Source organism: Arachis ipaensis, chromosome B03, assembly GCF_000816755.2.
Source record: "Arachis ipaensis cultivar K30076 chromosome B03, Araip1.1, whole genome shotgun sequence".
NCBI lineage: Eukaryota > Viridiplantae > Streptophyta > Magnoliopsida > Fabales > Fabaceae > Arachis > Arachis ipaensis.
In genome coordinates, this window is record NC_029787.2 from 87,593,075 (window position 1) to 87,601,344 (window position 8,270).

Consider the following 8,270-nt stretch of genomic DNA (forward strand, 5'->3'; position numbering starts at 1 on the left):
AGGTCTAGGATTGCTAGTCTGAATGTCATTACTGCATCATTTCCTTACTTACTTGTATGCTTGTCCTTTTAATCAAATGAAAAGAGAATGAGTGTTTTATAAAAGACCAGAGTGGAGTTTATACTATGGAGTAAGTTCCTGAGTTTGTGGTGTGGTCATAAGTTAGCTAAGTTAGTTCAACCACAAGGTGGGAAGACAATTATCTGTCATGAATCATATGCTTGAACACACCCTATGAGACTAGCTAAATAACAAGATCCTAATAAGAAAAAGGGAATGAACAATCAAAGTTGAAGAATAAAAGAAAAATAGCAAGAAAAGAGGCTAGGCACCAAGGGTTTGAGTCTTGAGGGATGTGTCTGTGGTGTTCCTGTACCAAGGATCTGCTTGGATTACTAAGCTCTCAGGGGTGCTTTATCACCTGGTAACTTGGGTTAACTAACCCGGGATTATCATCTGAAAGTCCACTATCAAGAGCAATCTTTGCTACAGAACATTTAGTAACCCAAAGAGGTGCTAGACACCAAGACTTCAAGAAAAGAAAATAAACAAACCATGTGCCTGTGGTGTGTATGTATGGGGGAGAGACTTGAGGAAGTAAGTCCTTAGGGGTGCTTCAACACCTAGCACCTCGAACCAACTGGTTCGGGAGTGTTGGCTAAAAGCTTATTCTAAAGAGTTTTCCCCTTACAGAGCACTTAGCCTAAGAACACAAATAAGCCTTGAAATGACAACAAAAGGATCAATGAATAAAAGTCTCATGGGATGCAATCAAATGAGAATTCTAGAACATGATAAAGGTCTGAAAGCCAATGAAGGAATGAACCTAAGTTGCTATGCATGAAACCACCATAAAACCAGGAATATGACTTCCACAAGAATGACTCATTTCTCTTGGCATTCCATTCATCATTCTCTTGTTCCAGTACTTGCTTAGGGACAAGCAAGCTTTAAGTTTGGTGTTGTGATGCCAGGGCATTTTGGCCAGTTTCACTGACCTTTTCTTTATTGTTTTTAAGGTAGTTTCATGCATTTTCTTAGAAAATAAGCTAGTTTTGGGTAGATATTCACTTACATCTTGATTCAAGCATACATTGTGCACTTTACATGATTTCAGGAGAATTTTTCATGAATTATATGACAAATTGGATGATGCATGACTCGTGACTTGGACTAGAATTTTGATGCACTTTGTTGCTTGATTTCAGGATAAAGGAAGCAAAGAAGAACCACGTCAGCAGTCACGTTAGTCCCACTAACGTGACCTCTAACGTGGAATGGGTGCTAACTTGCAAAGTTAATGAGAAAGGTAATCGCCAATAACGCCCTCGAAGCCATCATAAGCCCATGTTAAGAGTCACGTTAACTAAGTTAACGTGAACTCTAACGTGGAAGAAGACAACAAGGCCAACGTTAATGACACTCTCCTTTGTCACTAACGTTGGACCAAGCTCATAATTGGCCACGTTAGTTGCCACGTTAACTTAGTTACCGTGGCCTCTAACGTTAAGAAGCAAAAGAGAAGCCAACGTTAGTGTCATTCACCTTTCTCACTAACATTGGCCAAGCCTCCATAAGCCACGTTAACTCGCACGTTAACTTAGTTAACGTGGACTCTAACGTGGGAAAGGGGCACATTGGAACGTTAGTGACAAAGATAAGTGTCACTAACATCCTCAAAGAATTGGCACTGCTACGTTAGAAGGCACGTTAACCGAGTTAACGTGGACTCTAACGTTAAGAAGCAAAAGAGAAGCCAACGTTAGTGACACTCACCTTTGTCACTAACGTTGGGGATGGCTAGCATTACTACATTAGAAGCCATGTTAACCTAGTTAACGTAGACTCTAACGTGGGAAAGGGGCACATTGGAACGTTAGTGACAAAGATAAGTGTCACTAACATTCTCAAAGAATTGGCACTGCTACGTTAGAAGGCACGTTAACCGAGTTAACGTGGACTCTAACGTAGGGACAAGGGAGGACTCTCCACGTTATTGGGAAAGGTAAGTCCCAATAACGTGTGTGAAGGACCAAGAGGCAACGTTAGTGGTCATGTTAGTGCCACTAACGTTGAAGTCAACATGATCATATTTGGGTTAGGAACGTTAGTGAAAAAGGTGATTGTCACTAACGTTCTCGAACCCACACTTACACTTAACGTTGACACCGCTAACGTCCTGAGTCAAAGTCCCTGCCTACTTCACCTTTTCTCTCTGCAAGCAAAGCTAAGCCTAATGAAAAGGATAACTGCTTGAAACTCAAGATTCAGAGGCCCATACCCAAGACTTGAAGAGCCAACTAGAAGATGAGAAGAGTAGTATATATAGGAGTAGCTTTGAATTACCAAGGAATTGGCTATTGATCAAGATTTGAGAGATTGAATTACCAAGAAATTGGAATTCGATCACTTAAGATTGTCAAGGAGATCAATGAATGCATTGATTGAGGAAGAGATGAAAATAAACTTGATCCGGAGAATGCAACATCTACTGAGCCCAATGAACTCCCCATTTCTGATCTTACCCATTCTCTTTAATTTCTGCCATTTACATTTATGAGCAATTACCCCATTCCCATTTAAGATTCTGCAATTTACTTTCCGCAATTTACATTCAGCTCTTTATTTCTAGCATTTACTGTTTCTGCTATTTACTTTCCCGCCATTTAATTTTCTGCAAATCTCAAATCAAATTCTGGTTCGCTCAACTAGAACATTCCTCTAATTAAAGTTGCTTGATCGATCAATCTCTGTGGGATTCGACCTCACTCTATTGTGAGTTTTTACTTGACGACAAATTCGGTACACTTGCCGAAGAAAATTTGTTGAGAGCCAAGTTTTGTGCGTATCAATCCTCACTCTCTAATTTTCGAAAATCACCTTCCCCTTTTCAAAATTCCTTTTTTATTAACTATTTGTTTTAAATTTTAATTTGATTTAATTTTTTTTCCTTTCTTAATTTTCGAATTTTAACTTTAATTTTAATTAAAAACAAAAATATTTTTATTTTAATTTATTTAATTTTCGAAATTCTCTCCCCCTCATCTCTTTCTAATTATTTTATTTATCTACTAACACTTCTCTACTTCTTAAAATTTGAACCCTCTCCCTCTTTCTGTGTTCGAATTTCTTTTCTTCTTCTACTCACATAATGGAATCTATGTACTGTGACATAAAGGATTCCATATTTTCTGTTCTCTTCTTTTTCATATGAGCAAGAACAAGGATAAGAGCATTCTTGTTGAAGCTGATCCTGAACCTGAAAGGACTCTGAAGAGGAAGCTAAGGGAAGCTAAAGCACAACTCACTGGAGAAAATCTGACAGAAATTTTCGAAAAAGAAGGAGACATGGCCGAAAATAATAATAATGCAAGGAAGATGCTTGGTGACTTCACTGCACCAAATTCCAACTTACATGGAAGAAGCATCTCAATCCCTACCATTGGAGCAAACAATTTTGAGCTAAAACCTCAATTAGTTTCTCTGATACAACAGAACTGCAAGTTTTATGGACTTCCATCAGAAGATCCTTTTCAGTTCTTAACTGAATTCTTGCAAATCTATGATCCTTTTCCCGTTTGCTGTAAGAGACAAAGCTAGAATATGGTTGGACTCTCAACCTAAAGATAGCCTGAACTCTTGGGATAAGTTGGTCACGGCTTTCTTAGCCAAGTTCTTTCCTCCTCAAAAGCTTAGTAAGCTTAGAGTGGATGTTTAAACCTTTAGACAGAAAGAAGGTGAATCCTTCTATGAAGCTTGGGAGAGATACAAGCAACTGGCCAAAAAGTGTCCTTCTGACATGCTTTCAGAATGGACCATCCTGGATATATTCTATGATGGTCTGTCTGAATTATCTAAGATGTCATTGGACCATTCTGCAGGTGGATCCATTCACCTAAAGAAAACGCCTACAGAAGCTCAGGAACTCATTGACATGGTTGCAAATAACCGGTTCATGTACACTTCTAAAAGGAATCCTGTGAGTAATGGGATGCCTCAGAGGAAGGGAGTTCTTGAAATTGATACTCTGAATGCCATATTGGCTCAGAATAAAATATTGACTCAGTAATTCAATATGATTTCTCAGAGTCTGAATGGATTGCAAGCTGCATCCAACAGTACTCAAGAGGCATCTTCTAAAGAAGAAGCTTATGATCCTGAGAACCCTGCAATAGCAGAGGTGAATTACATGGGGGAACCCTATGGAAATACCTATAATCCCTCATGGAGAAATCATCTAAATTTCTCATGGAAGGATCAACAAAAGCCTCAACAAAGCTTTAATAATGGTGGAAGAAATAGGTTTAGCAATAGCAAGCCTTTTCCATCATCCACTCAGCAATAGATAGAGAATTCTGAGCAGAATCCATCTAGCTTAGCAAATATAGTCTCTGATCTATCTAAGGCCACTCTAAGTTTCATGAATGAAACAAGGTCCTCCATCAGAAATTTAGAGGCACAAGTGGGCCAGCTGAGTAAAAGAGTCACTGAAACTCCTCCTAGTACTCTCCCAAGCAATACAGAAGAAAATCCAAAGAGAGAGTGCAAGGCCATTGATTTGACCATCATGGCCAAACCTACAAGGGAGGAGAGGGACGTGAATCCTAGTGAGGAAGACCTCCTGGAACGCTGAGTGACAAATAAGGAGTTTTCCTTTGAGGAATCAAAGGAATCTGAGGCTCATCTAGAGACCATAGAGATTCCATTGAACCTCCTTCTGCCCTTCATGAGATCTGATGAGTATTCTTCCTCTGAAGAGGATAAAGACATTACTGAAGAGCAAGTTACTAAGTACCTTGGTGCAATCATGAAGCTGAATGCCAAATTATTTGGTAATGAGACTTGGGAAGATGAACCTCCCTTGCTCACCAATGAACTAAATGCATTGGTTAGGCAGAAATTACCTCAAAAGAAATAGGATCCTGGGAAATTCCTAATTCCCTGTAACATAGGCACCATGACCTTTGAGAAGGCTCTGTGTGACCTGGGGTCAGGAATAAACTTAATGCCACTCTCTGTAATGGAGAAACTTGGGATCTTTGAGGTGCAAGCTGCCAGAATCTCATTAGAGATGGCAGACAACTCAAGAAAACAGGCTTATGGACTACTAGAGGACATGTTAGTAAAGGTTGAAGGCCTTTACATCCCTGCTGATTTCATAATCCTAGACACTGGGAAGGATGAGGATGAATCCATCATCCTTGGAAGACCCTTCCTAGCCACAGCAAGAGCTGTGATTGATGTGGACAGAGGAGAGTTGGTCATTCAACTGAATGAGGACAACCTTGTGTTTAAAACTCGAGGATCTCCTTCTGTAACTGATGAGCGGATAATTTATACGGTTTTTGGCATTATTTTTACATAGTGTTTAGTATGATTTAGATAGTTTTTAGTAGATTTTTATTAGTTTTTAATAAAAAATCACATTTCTAGACTTTACTATGAGTTTGTGTATTTTTCTGTGATTTTAGGTATTTTCTGGCTGAAATTGAGGGACTTGAGCAAAAATCAGATTCAGAAGTTGAAGAATGACTGCAGATGCTGCTGGATTCTGACCTCCCTGCACTCAAAGTAGATTTTCTGGAGCTACAGAACTCTAAATGGCGCGCTCTCAATTGCGTTGAAAAGTAGACATCTAGGGCTTTCCAGCAATATATAATAGTCCATACTTTATCCGAGTTTAGATGACACAAACCGGCGTTCAACGCCAGTTCCATGTTGCATTCTGGAGTTAAACGCCAGAAACAGGTTGCAAAGTGGAGTTAAACGCCAGAAATAGGTTACAAACTGGCGTTCAACTCCAAGAGAAGCCTCTTGATGCCAGGGCATTTTGGCCAGTTTCATTGACCTTTTCTTTACTGTTTTTAAGGTAGTTTCATGCATTTTCTTGGAAAATAAGCTAGTTTTGGGTTGATATTCACTTACATCTTGATTCAAGCATACATTGTGCACTTTACATGATTTCATGAGAATTTTGCATGAATTATATGATAAATTGGATGATGCATTATACCATAATTAAGAGCATGACTTTGATGCACTTTGTTTGATTGATTTCAAGACAAAAGAAGAAGAGAAGAAGCCACGTTAGTGGCTACGTTAGTTACACTAACATGGGCACTAACGTGGAAGGAAGGAAAGCCCCAACGTTAGTGAGAAAATTTAGTGGCATTAACTTTGAAGAGAGAAAATGGAGCCAACGTTAGTGACCCTTAACATTATCACTAACATTGGACCAAGCTCATGAGTGGCCACGTTAGAGTCCACGTTAACCTAGTTAACGTGGCCTCTAACGTTAAGAAGGAAGGGGGGAAGCCAACGTTAGTGACACTCAACATTGTCACTAACGTTGGCCAAAGCACATTAAGCCACATTAACTCCCACATTAACCTAGTTAACATGGAAGCTAATGTGAAGGAACAAAGTGGTCGACAACGTTAGTGACACCCAACATTGTCACTAACGTTGGAAGAACACAAGCCCCCAATGAGCCACGTTGACTCCCATGTTAACCTAGTTAACGTGGAAGCTAACGTGAAAAAAAAGAAGGTGATCGCCAACGTTAGTGACACCCAACATTGTCACTAACGTTGGAAGGAGCCACACATGCCACCATGAGCCACGTTAACTCCCACGTTAACTTAGTTAAAGTGGAAGTTAACGTGGCACCTGGCAGCCTGACCATGTCTTCTTCAAACACGCATAATTTGAGCCACAAAGCTCCAAATGATATGATTCTAGTGGAATTAGAAAGTAGGATTCCAGAGCTTTCCAAGCATATATGACACTACATGGTTGACACTAAATTTGAGGGAGAAAACCTGCCCCGAAAGTGCAATGATGAACATGGTATCAACCTGTATTAAGGTCAACTGACCTCTTCACCTTCCGAGAAGTGTAACTCGAGTTGTAGAGCTCCAAATGATGCGCTTCCAAAGGCATTGGAAAGTAGACATCCAGGGATTTCCAACAATATATAATAGTATGGGGTGAACACTAAGTTTGAGCTTCAGAAACTGGCAATAATGAAGCCCTGATCGCTAGCGTTATTGGCAATCAACATTTCCAGTAACGTTGGCATATATGCCAGCGACCATGTCCACTTTAAAGGAGCATAACTTGATCTACAGAGGTCCAATTGAGGTGATTCCAGTTACGTTAGAAGGCTAACATTCAGAGCTTTCCAACGATATATAATACTTTATAGTGGGCATGAAATTTGAGCACAAACAAGAGGCATCTTTTAAGCCCCAAAAACACCAACTGGGCAGCAAGTGCAACGTTAGCCACAATAACTTTAGCACTAACGCCACACTTGTAGAATTAGTGTGGCTAACTTTAGCACTAACTTTAGTACTTGGACCTCAACTTAACTCACTTCTCTCTCAAGTCCACTTCAAAGCTCAAGCAAGCACGCCCACAATTGTCAACCAAGGGCACAAGAAGCATCTAGAATAGGAATTTTCATTTAAGTGTAATTTGCTTTTAATTTCATTTGGTAATTTAGGAGAGCCTATATAAAGGCCTTAGTTTTTACATTCAAGTCATTCTGGAATTCTGGAGAATTGAAGGAAGGGGGAGAGAGTGAAGACCAATTCAAACTTCTGTGAATTGGCACACTCCAAGGGGAGTGGGTCTTCGGACCCCTCCCCTCAACCACTCTTCTTTCTTTTCTCTTCTTTTCTTCCTTAGGAGTAGTTTCATTTTAGTTGTAATTTTCATGTATGAATGTTAAATTTTCAATTTCAGTTTTTATCTTCATCTTTACTCTTCTGCACTTTCTTTCTTTTCTATTTTGGTAGAGCAATGATCAACTAACTCTTTATATTGGGTTAGAGAGCTCTATTGTGATTCAATGGATTAAGTGTAGTTCTTATTCTTCTTCATTCTTCTTTCTTTTCTCTTGATTTTACTTGAAAGCTTTCGATCTTCATCCAATTGGGTAGTTATCTTGGAAAAGAAACTATTCATACTTGGATCTCTTCTGAACCTTGGAAGAGGAATGAAGAGATCATGCTAGAAATGGTCTCTCACATTGGATTAGGTTGGGGGTTGGATGGATATTGTGACATTTAATCCTACCAATACTTTGATCTATGAATGTGTGTAGTATAATCAGTGACCAAACTTCATCTCTTCCCATGAGCAATTAAATCAAGGAACTGGGAAATTTTTCAAGCTTAGAGAGATTGGATTGCCAAGGAATTGGGATCCAATCACTTAAGATTGCCAAGGAGATCAATGAATGCATTGATTGAGGAAGAGATGAG